The sequence below is a fragment of the Artemia franciscana genome, chromosome 9 (genome assembly GCF_032884065.1).
Source record: "Artemia franciscana chromosome 9, ASM3288406v1, whole genome shotgun sequence".
NCBI classification, from domain to species: Eukaryota; Metazoa; Arthropoda; class Branchiopoda; order Anostraca; family Artemiidae; genus Artemia; species Artemia franciscana.
The window spans coordinates 37,246,534-37,261,318 of record NC_088871.1 but is presented as its reverse complement, the minus strand read 5'-3'; the positions used below and the strand labels follow the sequence as shown (position 1 = coordinate 37,261,318).

The 14,785-nt window shown below is 35.4% G+C and overlaps 1 protein-coding gene across 1 annotated transcript in view; it reads left to right on the top strand.

Annotated features, from left to right (window-relative positions):
• Window positions 1-2,516: 2,516 nt before the first annotated feature.
• Window positions 2,517-14,785, top strand: part of LOC136031366 (peroxidase-like) — a 110,337-nt gene continuing 98,068 nt past the window's right edge. Inside the window, exon 1 of the mRNA XM_065710869.1 lies at window positions 2,517-2,648. The gene's annotated coding sequence lies outside the window, so the exon portion shown is untranslated. The remainder of the gene's footprint in view (window positions 2,649-14,785) is intronic.

The window sequence follows — 14,785 nt, the reverse complement described above, 5'->3', positions numbered from 1 at the left end:
TACTATTGGCAAAGACGTCCAAATTGGGTGTGGGGGCAACGGGAGTAGCTGCCCTGGGCACCGTGGTGGGGTGGGGGTTGCCCACTTTAATCAAATTTCTCGCTTTGATATGACTTTTTTTTGTAGATTTTGACTCGAGAGGAGGGAGCTGTAATTAAATTTTCCCCACTACTCCTAGAAACAACTCTGACATTTGATCCATTATTCTCATATCTATCCGCTCATCAAGCCAGAATTATATATTTCTTATACCTTTTTCTAAGAGAGAGATTTGAACTTGCTCAACAATTTGAAAACACCTTTATTCAAGGGTTTCCAACCATCTTTAAGGGCATTTTCAATCAAAAAACCCTGTACACAAAACTTTAGAATATAATTCGGTAGATGGAACACAGCTATGGTATGATAGAAAATTAGGGGTGGGGGTAAGGTTTGGTTGGGTTAAGTTCGGCTAGGTTATTTTACTCCACATCTCCCTAATGCGCAAATATATAGCCCCAATTATATTATTGTATAAACTAAAGATATACTTTCTTCACATTTATGTATATTTCATTAGGATTGACCTAACTTCACTTCTTAAATGTGTTCTGAATAATAAAGAAGTACCCAATTTTTTTAATTAAGCATTGGATGACGCACCTATATTTTGGCGGAAAAACTACCATTTTTTTTTGTTTTCCGGCTGATTTCATCGGGCTTTTTACCGGATGGTCATGCCTATTGGCGGCTCAACGGCTGTGTTGAAATATATTTACTGATGAAAATCCCACCCGTGCAAAAAAATATGTACCTTTTTGCCAAATCAAATGTTTTGGGCCTGATTTTGTACTCCAACGAATCGGTTCCATATTAACAGTCCTATGCTTTTCCTCGATTACCCAGATTACCATAATATTTGGCTAATTCCCAAGGAATATTAGTGGGCCTATCTTATGGACATCCTCTTCCTCGGTCTTAAAGGATTAAATGTATTACAATAGGATTATATATCCACCTCTTGTGGTCCCTCCAAGTTAAGGACTCGGTACTCATGAATATTTTATCTTACTCTAGATTATCCCCTCCCCCCATTATCAGTTGACTCTAAGAAAGAAAAGGGGAAGATGGTGTAATGCCTAGATCAATGAAAATAGGTAACTGTAAAGAATGAATTTAAAAGCTGTGAACGTCATAAACCAAGGCTGTATCCTGGAATTTAGTTGGGAGAGTGTGCATTTTTTGCGGGGGGGGGGGGTACACAAACTTTACAAAACACTATACAATTTGTTTTCAAACGTTTTCTGTTACTTTTTTACGAGTCGGGCAATTTTTCTTGGGGGGGGGGGCAAACCGCGCAGCCCCTCTCCTTTGGATGCAGCCATGCAACGAACAGTATAACATTTTTTTGGTTGAATTAAAAATTAAAACTAGTATTATAAAACTAGTTCTATAAACAATAAAGTTGTATGGAGTAACCCAAAAAAATATTATAGGCGATTTAGGAGTTTTTTTTTAGGGTATGCTAGATTTCTTCAATTGTCTCTTTTTCCTTTTGAGATCAACTTGACATTTATTTCTTGTTAGTTTGATATAGTGTCTGACCTACACTAAAATTGAGAAGGGTTATTTTGGAAATACCGAGCTGGATCAGGGCCTTTTAGGGAAAGGAAGAGTACGGGGGTTTTAAGTTGGGCTGGTTGGAGAGGAAGTTTACTGAAGAGAACTGTCATCATTTGTGCACTTCCTCCATTGTGTGAATCATCATAAAATTGCCGTCTGAGTAGAGCCGTGAATTCAAAATTGTTATTTTTAGGAGTACTGTTCGTATTTGTATCAAATACAGAATTTATTGCAGTAAATGTATCACATTTGTATCAAATACAGAATTTATTGCGGTAAGTATCAGAAGTAGCTCAGCATCAAGGTTTGTTCCTCTTTCTGAAAGTTTACTGTATTTTTTTCTAATTCAACTCTTTTTTTTAATATATCCGTCCCCCACCCCCTTGTTTTGCAATTTTGTATCCACTCCGAAATAAACGATACACCTACCCAAACGATTTATCATACCCAAAAAGCTACTTGAAAATATGACTTACTATGCGGGAATCGGAGGAAACTTTTGGGGTTTGAGAAGATCAGTATATCCCAAGTTTTACATAACCCCTAGATGCACAATTTTATTCGAGAGTCTCCCACCTAACCGGGAAAGTTTTGGCGATTGTCCATATAGATAAGAAATACAAGGGGGAACCCTTGTGGTAAAATTTTTTATATTTATATTCCAAAGTTAAATACAAATTTGTTTAACAATAACTGTTTTTTTTTAAATAAAAGAAAACATGGTTGTATAAAGGGGTCGTTGACGTTTTATTGAAGATCAATGTTCTTTCCTTTCCTCTTTTTTTTTATACAAGGTATATTTGACGTCAAGTTACCATGAACTGCTACCTTAGTCCCGGGTCGAGTCACGGCTGGAATTTTTCTTTATGATGTAATACGTGAGTTTTCAACTGGACGGTATCCTTGCGTTGGATAAAAAAGCCTTAGGTTAACTGGAACTTTGAGACACCGCCCTAACAAAAGGCTTATAAACTCGAGTTGCGAGTCTAGGCCAAGAATATTTTAGGTTTATATTTGATCGTGATTACAGGTTAAGTCTGAAGCCGGTAAGTTGTGTCGATTTTCTTAAATTTCCTGCAAGCCCATATCCAGGTGGGGGGGGGGGGGAGATATAGGGTTTGAATCCACTCCCTCGAAATTTTTGGTCGAAGGGCAATTAGACAAAGTTACATTAACAATTTTAACATGTCCAACCCCTTCACTAATCGTTCAAATCAATAATCTCTAATATCAAAAGTTCTCCCGCTTTTCTATCTACAATCCTTTTGAACAACGGCATAATTTCGTCAAAATCCTGGGGGGGAGGGGTAAATTTGGAGCCAATTTTCCCAAATTGAGTGAAAATGACAGTTAAAACTGAAAACTGAGTCATATATTACCATCGAGGCAAGGATGTACTAAAAAAACTGACCGTTTCTCTGGATACTTGAATTATGCAAGCTTATCTTAATTTTGAAAAGATTTTTGCAGAAACTAAATTTCATTTTTTGGGAGGGGGGCAAAAGGAGGTCTCTGGACAAACTTGGGTCTCGAGGGGGCAGTTGCCCCTTGCCCATAGCAAATCACATCCCTGCTCAGGAAAGATATTTGTTCTAATTATCCGAATAATGACTTGTCTAATTTTATCCAAAGAAGTTTCATGTAATAGAGAGGAAATGAATGTGCTTGATTCATCAATCATGGAATCAAATTAAAATCAAAAAGACAAAATCATCAACGGTAACATAGTTTGCTCATTTGTCGTCTAATTTTCGTTGTTTTTCCGTATGTCGGGTTGAACGGAAATAGTGCGATTTAGCTGATTTGTTCTACCTGATTGCAATCTTCAGATCCGTTTCATTTCAAAAGCCCCATTCTAGCTCATTTCTTACTACCTATGTTTTATCAGGTAATGGTGCGAACTTTTACTTAAATAAAGGAGAACAGGCAAACATTTTTGTTTAATTGGGGAGCTGGCACGTACGCGGGGGGGGGGCCTTCGGGCACGACCCCCCAAAATTTTGTGAAATGTTTAATTTCCCCATGGTTTCTTGGGATTTCTGGCAAAAGTAGGACATTTATTAAGAATCTAGATACACGTGTGAAGCCTTTTTTGGGGGATTTTACAGCATGCAATTATCCGGTCAAGTCACAGCCCAATTATTAACTCATTTTCTGTCTAAACTTATTACCCTTTTTGAAGTAATTAGCGATTGTACTGTTATTTTTTTTCGTAAAGAGAGTTTGCTTTCCACAGCAAAATAGAATTATCCTTGATATTAGGGTGTTTATCCCCCCTTTTCAGGATAAAGTACAGCTTTCAATGGATCAATTTTGGAAACTATCATTTTTCATTAAAATCGACGTTTTTGCAATAGAAGAACTACCCCCACAGCACCCATATTGCACTGTTGACCCTAAAATTTCCATTTCAGTGGGATATAATAGATCCAAACTGGTTCTGAATCGCTATGAACATAACCTGAGCCTAAAACGTACTTTTGAGGCTTCAGTCTTCCCCCCCCCCATCCGCTACAATACTAAAGATTAAAGTTAATCCGTATTTTTTGATGTAGGTGCTTTTTGCATTTATTTAGCTACTAAATAAAAAAAGTGTTTCTTTATATCTGCTGTTTCGAAGGTTTTGGGCCCCCCGAAAAAAATTCCTGCGTACGTGCCTGTTGGGGAGTGATTCATTCCCTGTCGAATCAAGTTAAGGACAGACAGTGGCGGTTCTGGCCTCTCTTGTGCCCGGGGCAATATCTTTATTAGTGCCCTCCTGTCTCCCACAAAATAATCAGGCTGAATTTTAACTAAATTTTCATTCATTAACGAAATTATTCTCAATTTATTATCTAATTACAGTTTGCTTTCTAATTATTTTCAATTTATTATTTAAGTTATCTGATTACTAATTATTCTAATTATTATTATAAATTATTTTTATTTTTTATTTATATTTGATTTCAATGATCATTTATGTATTGCTTTCATTTATAAACTGTGCCCTTAACTTTATTTTAATAAAAATAAAATTTCAAAAATTACAAAATGATCACAACCGTAAGATTATTTATTTGAAATTTTGCACCCCTAAAATTTCTGCGCTAGGGGCAAGTGCCCTCTCTGCTCCCTAAAACTAAACCTGAGGAATGAAAAGAACTTGATACTATAAGAAGTTCTAACCATTCCTCTACTTGATGGAACATGGAAGGAATCATCCCTTAATAAAACAAGAACAGTTTTCCCATTCTATTTTTATAAACAATCATTCATTAGTAAAGAATAGAAAGTGATGAACGAACTAGAATGAAGCTTTCTTAATAAAGCAGGACTTTAGGGGGGAATTTATTTCAATAATTCAATAATATGTCAATAATAATTTATGTCAATAATAATTTAAAGTCAATAATTATGGAAGCTCGAAATTTTTGGTTTCTTTTTGAAACTATGTTTACTCTCTCTGTTGTTGCAAAAAGGAGTAGGCCTGTATCTGTTATTTTAAGCAGAATTGAAAAAAAAATTATTATGTAACTTGAGTCAATAAAAGTTAGATTAGGTTAAGAATAATAGGTAGTTTTATATTGTAGATTGTTCTTCAGCACCTGCATGTCTTTTCTAGTGGTGCACGGGGGGTTAAAAAAATATCTTGCATAAAAAAGCCGTATGCCGCTTATAAATAATCTTGGGGGCAGTTGGATTCCTTAAAAAATACAATGATTTGGCTAGTTATAGTGCAAGCATCTAAAAGTAATATCAAATGTTTAAGCGATTCCAGGCATCGCAACATTTTTAGGTTTACCTGGCATGCGAGCAAGAATTTGATTTTGAGAACTGGAAATGTGCAAGAGGGAGGAACTAAAAAGTAGCAATTAATTGGTAAATCGTGTAGGAACAGTTTGAAATGACGAAAAAACTATGAAAACCACGATATTTAAGGAGAGTGCTTGACCCAAAACCAGAGATGGTTCTGGACCTGCCAGCGCCCGGGGCAAGAATTGGATTTGGTATTCCCTAGTCGACAAACCTATTATAGATATCGGACTATGACTATCTTACTTCTAAAAAAATGTATTTATTAATTGTATATTTATTGTTTTACTATCATTAATATAGTTTGTATGTAAATCCTAATATATGTAATGTAGTTCAAGAAAAACTGTAAGATTCCAGGCAACAAGAATTTATTGGCAACACAGTAAACATAGAATTTAGATTATACTCAACAAAGCCGGAACTTACATTATACAACAACGCGCCTAACAAAGCCAGGTAAACTTTTATTGGTCAGATGGAATACGTTCTTGACCCCGCGCAATTTTGTCCCCCGGACTTGATCTTTGAATATAAAATTAATTTAGAGATTCAGATTAAAAAAAAAAATTGAAACACTATCTCTTTGTTCAGGATGCGATCCTGGAGACGGGATTCAAAGTGAACCTTTCGTGAAACCCAGATTTTTCAAACTAGTAAAAAGAACGAAGAGGCTCAACTCTAAGATTTGTCACATTTTAACTGGAAACAGATACGATATGAAAATATTTGCTCTGGCTCAATTTCCTCATTTCGTCAAGGTATACATCTAGTTTCTTCCGCGGTAACTGCAATTAAATTCCCCAACTTTTAGCTTCAGCATTTGCTCTTGGGTATTTTGCGCGGTAATTTCTTTCATGTGTTTTACTATCTGTACAAATCAATTTACAAAGGCATACCAGTTCTTCCTTATCACGAGATTTTAAGAAGCTTAGATATACCAAATTTTTTTATTTTTGCGCTCAACATCCCCATTTTGAACAATTTGCGTATAAACATGATTTTTTCCCAACCAAATGCATTTTGTTGTTGCTTTTTTCTCGTCCAATTCTATTTCCAATTCTTTCTTCTCTTCTGTATCGGCTTTCTGTATGGCTTTCTTTTTGGATACAATTGCTTCTTCTTTCTTCTTCTTTTCGAGAATCTCCAGAAACCTGTCATGAAGAAGCTTCCTCAAACCAATTTTCGCTGTTCCACTGGCTGTGGGCACTTCCTTCTCCAACATTATTTTTACAAACTTCAGCGTGTTTGGGAGCATATATTGGCTCATTAACGGCCTTGTCAAAGAAGATTTGAATCATAGCACTTAATCTTTCCTCTACATCAACCTCCATAGACAAAATTTTCTTGGAATTTTTTCAAATTGTCAGGCGTCAATTTGTTTAGTTTACTTCTTATTGCTTTCTTTAAATAATTAGTCTTCTAGCCTTCAAGATCAGTGACTTTCTTCTTGGCAAAGGAGTCAGAAACCCAAGCATTTTCAACTTTTGGAAATCCAGCCTTCGGAAGAGCAACAGAAATATTTATCACCTACGGTGATTCGTTTTATTAGTTTTAATTGCTACATAATTCTTTTATGTTGCAAGTTATATTTTTACTCATTTAAATGCTTGTACAAAAATCATGTTTCAAAAAAGCGAAATCATGTTCCAAAGAAGCTCGATTCAAATGAAAGCTCAAACCGTCTAAAGTAATTAAAGCGTCAGATATGAGCTCAAGTTTAGGGCTGTGATTCCCAACTTGGGTCGCATGCTCCAGGGTGGAGCATGGTAATATTTTGGTGCACCCATCGGACGTGCACCCATCGACTGCCTATACTTCAGAGCCGTAATTTTGGAGAAAAAAAGTTGTCATGTGAATGAAGTGTCATTCATTTGCATTTGAAGAGTAAAAAAGATGCATGATAGTATTGCAATGACGACATACATTGTATAAAAAGTATTGTATTCAGACAATACTTTTGATTAGTATAAAATATATTTAGAGGACGACCCGAAAAAATATAGCAAGTTAATGGCCTTTTAAGTTTCCTTCATGTGGATACACGTAAAATTTCGAATAAGGAAAATTAAATGTCAGGAGGGGTCATAGCCTAAGCGGGGTATGACCCAAAGTAAGTTGGGAGCCTCTGGTTTAGGATATTACATTATAAGGTGGAAATTCGGGTCGCAGGCTCCATCGGTGGGGCATGGCAATATTTTGGTGGGTCATGGGTAGGACGTGCACCCTTCGGGTTTTTAGGTTTTAAAAAGGTTTTTATTGTTTTACAAAGTAGAGTTGTGACAAAGGGTCAAACTTCAGCGTAAAGAACAGGGTGCTTAGGAGGGAATAGCCCCTTTCATATAAGGAGCAATTTCTGTTCGTTTTAAGTTTTAATTTTGCTCCTTACTTTCAGTTAAAAAAACTTGTTTTTTTTATTTAATATCTTAAAGCGCGGACAGTTTAAGGCATCGCTACAATTTCGAGTTTACAGGGCACCTTGTGGAAATCAATTTTGAGAGCTGGAAAGGTGTGCAATATGCAATGTTTTAGGGGAAGGGGCTCAACCTGTTCGCATAGTCAGCCCCTTGATGTTATGGAAAGTCTTAGCTGTTAAATTTTTTTCTGCTTCATCAGGCAATTCATAAAACATAAGTAAACAACTAAAACTTATAAATCGTCTTCCAAAACTAAATGCAAGTCGATCGGACACAAAAAAAGTAAGTTTAGACAAAATAAAACAAGGCTCTGTCCCTAATTGTAGGTTTCTATGAACCTTTCAAACTGAAATTCAAATAGTAAAACCAAACGCCAAGGACGTATCCGGGGGGATTGGTGGGTTTAGCCTCCCCCAGAAATGTTTGTCCGACTCGTAGAAACGTAACAAAAATCTATATAAACAAATTTTTGATGTATTTTCTAGTTTTTTTGTACCCCCCCCCCCCCCCCCCTCGAAAAAAAAATCGGGGATGCGGTCCTGTCAAATACCATATTCACAGAGGTTAATAAGTGCGTTTTCATTGACTATTTCACAAATAATAAAGTTAAAAAATATATATAATAATTATTTTCCATTGCAGAAAATACCTTTTACAGATGGTGAATACGTGACCAGGCTTATAGAAATAATTTCGGGAACCGACAAGTTATTCCGGCAAGTCAATTACCTTTTAAATCCTCAGATTTATGAGAACAATAGACAGTTTAATAAATGATAATTAAGCATTAAATCGCTATATTCAATTTTTTTTTAGTGAATCCATTGTAATCCATTGGCATTATAAAAGAAGGAACTAATTTGCATTGATAACCAAAGGTTTTGTTACAGAAGTAGTTTTATTGCATTGTCTGCTTTACACAAAAACACTCTCATGCACTCTTCGTTGAAGTTGATTTTTTTTCTTAGTCAGCTTCCAGTTGCATCGAGCTGACTCATCTATGAAATATATCATTAGTATAATGCATGCGATTAATATAAATGATTAATTTAATTTCATATAATTATTATTATTTATATAAATACTTCAAAAGTTTCAACCCAGAAGGTTTAGTTATGACTGAGGCGAGGATAGTTATGTATCCGGGCTGTACTGTGTGCATTTTCAGCCCATCTCTTCATTGATTTTCCTCGCTGTCAAAATCCTTGATAAAGCCACATAATTTCTTATTTTTATCATCAATTAACTTACTCGCCGCAAGTTCCTGCGATCTCAAAAAAGGAAACTACAAAAAAAAAAAACATTCGAAAAATTCCCCCGCACGTCTTAATATTCACCATACCTTTTAACTCAAAAGTATTTGAAAAATTACCCCTGGAAAATTCCTGCAGAAACTTCTTCCGCGGAAAATCCTCCCCTTGGAAACACCCCCCACCCTCCCCACAGAAAATGACCCCTCACAATTCGCCAATGGTAACCCCTCCCCTTGGAAATTTTTGCCCACATATAAAATAACATGAATTCATTAGCATTTTTTTCAACCAGCCCTTCCAACAAACAAAAAAAAAGTGCACGAGAATGCAATTATATTCGGAATGTTTGCAGATAAAGATACTATTCATCATATATTGGAATTCAAGAAAAAATAAAACTTTGAAAAAGGGGTAAAAATTGCCAGAATTGTACGGAAAACATGAAATACTGTAGAAAAAATTGTACAGATTTGTTTTTTCGGAAAGGGTCAGGACTTTCAAGATACCCTCCCCTCTGCCTTATGGTGTAAGGAACCTACCATGTGTAAATTAAATACATGACTATGGGTCTAAATATTGGTGTTATTAGTTCCATCGAGATGAGACTCGCAGTCTGAAATGCCTTGGATTTCCTTGAAGTATAATTGGGGATAAAAGAGAGACTTGGGATCAGTGAAAGTAGCAAGATCCTGGTAGATTTTACATTTTTAAGTCATATTTATGATAGGCCTACAGTATTGCAAAATTTCCACCGGCTGCATACTTGTCTTTTCAGGCACTTTAAAATACAGGACAGGGTCAGTGGCTTTTTTTTTGGGGGGGGGCAGGAGGGAAAGAGGGGGTGCTTGTACCGGGTGCAGAAATTTTAGGGGCGCTATATTTCATATAAATAATCTAATGGTTATAACCATTAATTGATTTTTTTTATTTTTTTATTTTTTTTAATAATGTAGAGGACGCAGTTAATAAATGAAAGCACTTAATAAATTAATAATAACACAGTAAAATAAAAATAATAGAATAATAATAATAATTAAATTAAGATCAAAATGATTAAAAATAAATTATTAATTAAGTAATCAAATAAAAAGAATAAAATATGATAAGAACAATTAAAAAATAAATGATCCTTTAATTAGTAAATCGAAAATAGTTTCCTTCAGCTTTTATATTTAACCTAAAATATACGAATGGCATAAAATAGTAGATAAAAAAAAGTCTAGCCCTTATAGGTCTTTGTGACCTTAATGAATAATATGAATACTTCGTATGTTTCAATGAGGAAATCGACGTGGCAGAAAAATTGGTTAATTTTCATCACTCAGGTTTTCAATTGTTGACATTCTTTCTGCTTCATGCCAATTATGCTCTATAAAGGTACTAGCAAAACCCTCGACAAAACCGCGGCATAATCACAGTCCAAAAATTAGCTGATTAATTAAACCTCGTATTTATGATTGAAAATTTACTTGAAGTTACTAATTTTTATATTGAATTATTTATTCATAAAAGTTTAAAGAAAACAGAAATAAATAGCTTGCATAGAAACATAATCGATCAGACCAGACCTATAAACGAGACTTACTAATTGGCAAATAGACAAGCGTGTTCGCAGTAAATAATTTTGGATAGGGTTTAAAATTTTGGAAAGATCAACATTTGAAAATAGAAGCGCGAAATTATGGGATTTAAATGGTCAACATAATTAATAGTACTTATCGATTATATAATAGACACTTCGGAATTGAAGTTCGATTAATCCTAATGAAATGAAACAATATATGATGAATATTTAATAGTTTAAGAAAGAAATTAGGGCTATATATTTGCACATTAGGGGGGGGGGGTAAAGAAAAGCATATATTAAATGAGGGCATATCCTGGAGAAATATAATTGCCTGTTCTTCGGTCCCTGGCAAACCCCAAATCTTAGCTTGAACATCCAGAGTGAGACACTATTTTCTATCACTAGTCAAAGCAAACTAACCGGTTATTACCACATCTGATCTTCGCCATCCAAATGATCGACATTATAAAGAAGTTCTTTGACCAGTTTCTTGTTTCGAAATTTTACAGCGTTTATTATATAACCGATAAGTACATAGTTAATTTTGGGACAAATCTTGAACGTTCCGTGATATGAAGAGCGGGAGGGGGACAGGGTGAGTGGCTGTGGGCCAGTTTTTCACAGTTTAAATAAGCTGGTTCAGGTATTTCATACGAATTGACTGGTGGTGACGGGTGGTAATTCAAAAAACATCAAAAATATATTAAACATCAAAAAAAACATCAAAAATATATTAAACATCAAAAAAAACATCAAAATAGTCAAATTTTGTATAGTCTCAAGATTTCGGGGGTGAAGTATATGCAACTGTACCAAGATTTTAATGCAAGATTCTAAGCAAAGCTTACTACTGCGAAAGCTTACTACGCAGACGTGTGGTTTGATAAAAACAAGCTGAAATTCAAATTCAATTTTAAGGTTTTCAATTATAGCAACTATTAATTCTAATCTCTTTGCTTAAATGTCTTGTGTGCCTTAGATTTGCCACTGCTGATGTATTAAATGTAGCTATTAAACTAGCTAATTTTTACATTATCTGCACGATCTATATATCATTTTACAGAAAACAAACATTTATTTAACTCTTAATTTGTGTTTAATTGCATTTTTCGTTCGAGCTAGTTACTGATGACATGTACGTATAGATCAAATCCATATTTTCTAGAGATCGAATGTGATACAACGTTTGGCTTAAGGGTTGCCAAAGACTTTTAAAAGCTTTAATTGAAACGCTTTCACTCTTCTTTTAAGTATTAGTTTTATTATTAAGATTACTTTCACTTCTTTTACAGTTTTTGTCTGAACGGAGCAGTAACTGACAACCTAGCATACTATAGATTTCTCTAATTTTTTTGCCGTGGCTGTTGTACAGTGGCAGCTGCCCGAATAAGGAAAAAAAACTAATAATAATAAAAATAAAAATATTAGTTTATTTCTGATCGAAAAAAGTATTGGTGCTTTATAGTTATACGGAACACGCCCAAAAAGGAAGTTAGGTTAATCCTATTGAAACATACCAAAATATGATGAAAATATAAAACTTTAGGAACAAATTATGGGAACTACAGTGGAAAATTAGGGAAAATAGGCCGCCTTGTTGTCATAGCACCTAAATTTAAGTTTTTATAGTAGGCCTAGTAGTAAAACTACATATAACCCTAAGAAACGGAGCGAGAAAAACCTTAACACGAGGTAAGTTGGACGCAAATAAAAAGTTTCTCCTACTCGTAAATTAATTTTATGAGCACAGACTAAAGGGACCCTCAACCGCCCCCACTGCCAAAAATAATATCTTGGGTGACCTTAAAATCCTTAAGATAGTCCTTAAAATAAAAAGCTTAATTAATCCTTAAAAAAAAAAAATCAATCTCTCTTACAAATAAAGGAAAGAGAATTAATCGATTTTAATCCCAATTTAGTTACTTCCCAATTTATAGTGTGACGACTAAATTTAAACAAGGAGTTAATTATTCCTAAAGAATAAAATAAAGATGAAGGAATTTTTGGAGTGGTTGGGCAGGATTAGGACTGGGCGTTGGTCTCATAACCGTATGTGGTACGAAATTAAAAAAAAAAATAGGTACAGTAACTACGCAAAGGTCAAGGTTTTCACAAACCTAACGAGGATTGATTCATATATACCAGACATTTTGAGGCACATTGAAATACGCTTTGAACTAATGTACATGGGTGTGCACAAACCAGGTTTGTAATCTAATAGCCATAATGATTGCCAATTACGTAATTATATTAATGGTTTTTGTACTTGGGGTTTTATTTAAAAAACCTAACAAGATTCATTATTGGTTTTCATAAATATAAGATTTTGCAATAAGCTACTTGGTGAACATCGTTGGCAGATACAGAGGTTTAGGAGGTACTTCCAATAAAAAACCTCCCAATTTACTTTCGTAAACCTCAGAAAATTAGGATCTTCATTTGTATTGCTCAAGGCTAGGAATAAGTAAAGACGGAAAGTTAATTTTGGGTAACGAAAAGATTGATCAGGTGGGCAGCTTCACTTACCTTGGTAGTATTATTAGTAACAAGAGCTAAGAGCTCATATGGCACTTGTGACGAGGTCGGAAGAGCCAAGAGCTCATATGGCATGAGCTCTAGCAAAATTCTAAGAGTCAGTGGATTAATTTAAAAGGAAAATCAGACGCTTAATGCCGGTTGAGGTTTAAAATAAGAGCTCTGAAACCCGCGGCCCTTCTAAATTTCAAAATCCATTAAGATCCGATCGCCCACTCGTAAGTTAGAAAAACTTCATTTTCTCTAATTTTTCCTCTCCCTTCAGCCCCCTCCCCAGATTGTAGAATCGGGGAAAACGACTTTATTAAGTCAATGTACAGATCCCTGACACGCCTACCAATTTTCATCGTCTTAGCACGTCCAGAAGCACCGAACTTACCAAGGCATGGGATCCCCCAAACTCCCATAAAGAGAGTGGATCCAGTTCGGTTATGTCAATCACGTGTCTACGATATTTGGTTATTCTACCCACCACATTTCATCCCGATCCATCCACTCTAAGGGTTTTCCAAGATTTCCGGTTTCTCCGTCCAACTCCCCCCTCAATGTCACCAGATCTGGTCGGGATTTAAAATAAGAGCACTGAGACATGGGTTCCTTCTAAATATCAAATTTAAAAATGACGAACTGTCACCCGTCTTAAGTTAAATATACCTCAATTTTTCTATTTTTTTCGAATTAGCACCCCCTCCCACGCCCCCAAAGAGAACAGATTCAGTCTGGTTATGTCAATCACGTATCTAGGACTTGTACTTATTCTTCCCACCAAGTTTCATCCTGATCTCTTCACTCTAAGACTTCTCCACGATTTCCGGCTCCCCTCCCTCAACTCCCCCTAACGACCCTGGATCCGGTCAGGATTTAAAATAAGAAATCTGAGTTACGAGGTCCTTCTAAATATGAAATTTCATTGAGATCTGATCACTCCTTCGTAAGTTAAAAATGCCTCATTTTTTCTAATTTTTCAGAATTAACCCTCCCCGAACTCCCCCAAAGAGAGAAAATCCGCTCCGGTTATGTCAATCACGTATCTTCGACTTGTGCTTATTTTTTCCACCAAGTTTCATCCAGATCCTCCCACTGTAAGTGTTTTCCAATATTTTAGGTTTCTCCCTCCAACTCCCCCCAATGTCACCAGATCCGGTTGGGATTCTAAATAAGAGCTCTGAGGCACGATATCCTTCTAAATATCAAATTTCATTAAGATACGATCACCTGTTCGTAAGTTAAAAATATCTCATTTTTTCGAAATAAACGTCCCTCCACCCCCCTCCCCATAAGGTCGAATCGAGAAAACGACTATTTCTGATTTAATCTGGTCTGGTCCCTGATACGCCTGCCAAATTTCATCATCTTAGCTTATCTGGAAGTGCATAAATTAGCATAATCGGGACCGATATTCCGCGTTCGCTATATGTCACTTGGTAAATACCAAGTGCCATAACAATTGGTGGGAGCAGTGAAGATGCTAAAAGTAGAATAGCCAAGACTCAGGGTGTTTTTTTACAGTTAAAAAAAATGTTTAGGAGAATAGGAAGATAAGTCTGCAAACCAAGATTAGAATATTGGAAGCTACAGTGATGACAGTGGTCAGATATTGCTTTGAAGCATGGGAGCTC